This window comes from Notolepis coatsorum (genome assembly GCF_963971535.1).
Source record: "Notolepis coatsorum genome assembly, chromosome: 8".
In the NCBI taxonomy this organism is placed as follows: domain Eukaryota; kingdom Metazoa; phylum Chordata; class Actinopteri; order Aulopiformes; family Paralepididae; genus Notolepis; species Notolepis coatsorum.
In genome coordinates this window covers 139,805,885-139,810,321 of record NC_140172.1, presented here as the reverse complement: position 1 = coordinate 139,810,321, position 4,437 = coordinate 139,805,885, and positions in this window count along the sequence as shown.

Genomic DNA, 4,437 nt, shown 5'->3' with positions numbered 1-4,437 from the left:
TTGGAGGCGCTCTCGTTCCGCTGCAGAATGTTCGCGCTCACTAAGGGCTTGTGCTTGGAGTTGCGCGTGGAGGCGCTCTCGTTCCGCTGCAGAGTGTTCGCGCTCCACTGCAGACGGTTCGTGCGCACTCTGTTGTTGCGCTTGGAGGCGGTCGCGCTCCACTGCAGACTGTTCGCGCGCACTCTGTTGTTGCGCTTGGAGGCGGTCGCGCTCACCCTGGATACGGTCTCTTTCGGTTGAAGCTGTCAGCGTGGCGATTAAGGCTTGCGCCAGTCTCTGGTCAGCCTCGCTGGGGGATGACACTGATGGAGGTGATCGGGCGCTGACAGGGCTTGGTGGAGACCTGTTCTCTTGGCGCGCTCCGAGGTCTATCTCTTGAGCGCGGTACTCTTCTCCTGGTTGCGCGCCGAGGTCTGTCTCGGGTGCGCGCTCTTGGGTTGGTTGTGCGCCGGGGTCTATCCCGGGGGCGCTTTCTTTATCCTGGGGCGCTCCGGGGTCTGTCCCGGTGGCGCTGTCTTGAGGTATAGTCACGTCATGTCCTGCTTGGTCCCCCCCGTGAGCTAAGTCAGTTTCGTTTGAACCCACTGGGGTCTCTACTGGCAGGGCCGCCAAGTCGATAGGATTGGGCATGCTTAAACTATCCGTTTTATCTGTATTTAACGTCTTTTTAGATAAGCTAGGGGGTAAAACGAAAGCGAAGTCCTCCAGGTAAGGAGGTGGCTGACGTTTGCGCTGCGGGCGTTCTAGCTTGGGGGAGCCGTTTGGAGAGTGTCCACCGCTGGCCATGTCAATATTAATATTATATTAAATATTACTGATACCCTCCGGCTCGAAGGACCAATTGTAACTGAGGGGTTACAAAACCCTGACTGTATTAAAAATTGTGATAGATTAAACCACTGCTAGGTATGTACTTTAATTACTGGCCAGACAGTACATCAAATATAGATGGTGAACACTCATAAGAACACGGCATTGACAAAGAAATAGTATTTGAGGGTATTTTATTATTATGCAACATTAGGTTACAGAATGAGAATTAGGGTCGCGCTTGTATGGCGAAGAATATGCATAAAGTCAGTCAGTAGCATGAGTCACTGGGAATAGCAGGATTCCTACGATGGGTACTAAGCTGACGCCACCTGGCGTATAATAGCAATTATAGAAGGCAACGCTGGTACCGTCTGGAGACACTGGGTTCCTCTCAGAGTTGTAAGGTCTAGAGGATAGAGGAATGTTCGGATACTCAGTCTGATTCAATGAAGAATAAAGGGACTCCACGTACAGAAGTCAGTCCTTGTAAATCCAACGATCAGCAGCAAAAGCAATAACTATAATCCAATGCTCGATAGCAAATGATGACAGCTAGCCAGCCTCTGTCCATGAGGCCAGCCCGAGTGTAATCCTCACGAGGTTGAATCCCAAACGATAGTGGAAATCAACGAGGCTCTTCTCCGGGTAACACGTTCCAAATCAATATAATCCAACCAGTAATGGTTCTGCAATCACCGCCGCTGGTTCTCCTGTGCACATGTCCAATGCTACACACGAACGAACTGTGGTTGCACGATATACAATAAATGAACGACTATTTACTTCACATTAAACTAGGTCGAACTTGACGTTACTGCATTAAAATCTGACACTTTACTATTCTATTCGCACATGTTCTCAACGCACGGTTGCTCACTTCACTGTTACCGAACACAGACAGACTTTAGACGAACTTGTCACACTGCTTGCTTAGACGAACTGCTGCTGTTCGCACCTGCGCCAGCATATATACTTAAGTGGTTATCTAGTCCCAAACCTCGGTTCTTGTCTGGAATCAATACGCTGCCAAGGGCATGTCCTGACTTGCCGCAAACTCGCCCCTTGCACCTGTCTGAGTGCGAGACTGCCTGGCGCCGCCGTCAGGGGGCATTATCCATAAGGAAAGTGAATATTACTATGATTTACACGCAGGCTTAAAGGGATATAACGTGTATATATAAATAATATACAAAGTATATAAAACAATAAATGTAGATTCTCAGCTTTAATCTGGCCCTTCACAACAATTGTCTTTTTCACTATAATCATATCTATCCCATCACTGTCAATGGATGTCTTATTCTTTGACTTTGATACAATGGATATGATTTCTGCTTCACTGACATTTCCCAAAAACATAGACTGCAGTACTTTACTATCTCCTCTCCATCCTTCCTGTAATGGTTCATCATCTGCCAGATTTGGCCCCACATTTACAAAAAAAGAATCATGAAAGCGTTGTAGTCCTAAGAAATAGGATACCCAGGGCTTTCGATGGATGTCTAAATGCATAAAACTACACTACCCAGCTCACACCAGCCGCAGACAACGGAAGCCCAACCATTTTTCTTTTACAAATATTGATGTGAAAATCGTGATTATATCTCACGGGTTGAACAAACCTCAACATTATTGCCATAAAATACAACATATATTGTTTATTTATCTTTCTGTGAACATCTAGGGGAAAAAATGCCTCTCAATCCGGTAAGAAATAATAATAATAATTCATTACATTTATATAGCGCTTTTCTAGACACTTAAAGCACTCCCCACAATGTAGGGTGGAAATTGCCTCCTTCACCACCACTGTGTAGCACCCAACCGTCGGCTACGCAGGCTCAATGGCTGCCATACACTGGCACCAGGCACACGTCACACTACACAATGGCTGAACGGCTCAGGAGACAGGGATTGATATCAGCCAATTAAGGGGAAGGGACGATTAGGTGGCCTTGATGTCAGAGACCTGATTGGGAATTTGGCCAGGAACGTCCGGGAACCCCCTACTCTTTGCGATAGGTGTCCTGGGTTAACGACCAAGGACAGGACCTCGGTTTAGCGTCTCATGCGAAGGACGGCACTCGCAGCTATACGGTGTCCATATCACCGTAACAGGGGCATTGTTACTGACTAGTCCAGAGGACAGAGTGCCCCCTGCTGGACAACAACACCACTTTCCGACAACGGCCTTGACCAGGGCTCGAACCGGTGATCTTGAGTCTGGAGCTCTACTCATGTAGCCACGCTGCCGGACAGTGAAGGAGCTATGGACATTATACAAAAGTAACTGTACTTACAGTAGATTTCATTCACAGTCTTTGCTGCCCTGTACCGGCCCTGTGCCTGGTGCTTCCTCCCGGAAGCTTGTTGAGGTGTCCTTGAGCAAGACACTTAACCCCTAACTGCTCCCGATGAGCAGGTTGGCAGCGTGCATGGTTGCCTCCGCCGTCAGTGTGTGAATGTGTGAGTGAATGTATGTGAATGGGTGAATGTGAGGCAAACGTTGTAAAGCGCTTTGGATGAAAGCTCTATATAAATGCAGTCAATTTACCAAATATATGAAAAGAAAAAATACTTTAAAACATATTTTTTTAAATATATAAGAAACAATATGAATATCATGTCGTAGTTTGCTATAAGGGGTTTACAGTAGAGAGGTGTTACAGTAGAGAAGTGTTACTGTGGAGAGAGGTGTTACAGTAGAAAGAGGTGTTACTGTGGAGAGAGGTGTTACAGTAGAGAGGTGTTACAGTAGAGAGAGGTGTTACAGTAGAGAGAGGTGTTTCAGTAGAGAGAGGTGTTACAGTAGAGAGGTGTTACAGTAGAGAGAGGTGTTACAGTAGAGAGGTGTTACAGTAGAGAGAGGTGTTACAGTAGAGAGGTGTTACAGTAGAGAGAGGTGTTACAGTAGAGAGGTGTTACAGTAGAGAGAGGTGTTACAGTAGAGAGGTGTTACAGTAGAGAGAGGTGTTACAGTAGAGGGGTGTTACAGTAGAGAGAGGTGTTACAGTAGAGAGGTGTTACAGTAGAGAGAGGTGTTACAGTAGAGAGGGTGTTACAGTAGAGAGGTGTTACAGTAGAGAGAGGTGTTACAGTAGAGAGGTGTTACAGTAGAGGGGTGTTACAGTAGAGAGAGGTGTTACAGTAGAGAGGTGTTACAGTAGAGAGAGGTGTTACAGTAGAGAGGTGTTACAGTAGAGAGGTGTTACAGTAGAGAGGTGTTACAGTAGAGAGAGGTGTTACAGTAGAGAGGGTGTTACAGTAGAGAGGTGTTACAGTAGAGAGAGGTGTTACAGTAGAGGGGTGTTACAGTAGAGAGAGGTGTTACAGTAGAGGGGTGTTACAGTAGAGAGAGGTGTTACAGTAGAGAGAGGTGTTACAGTAGAGAGGTGTTACAGTAGAGAGAGGTGTTACAGTAGAGAGAGGGTGTTGAAGCTTAAAGCCTCTCGCTCTGAGCCACAGCCCTGATCTCAATGGTGGTATTGTGTTCACACTTGAACCTGAGCCAGAACCCTGTGAAATATCAGAATGGAGCGACGGCGAGAGAGAAGTGTGGAAATGAAACAATGGTTTACACAACAGCTCTTTTCCTGTGGTCCTCACCGGGCGGCCCGGCACTCA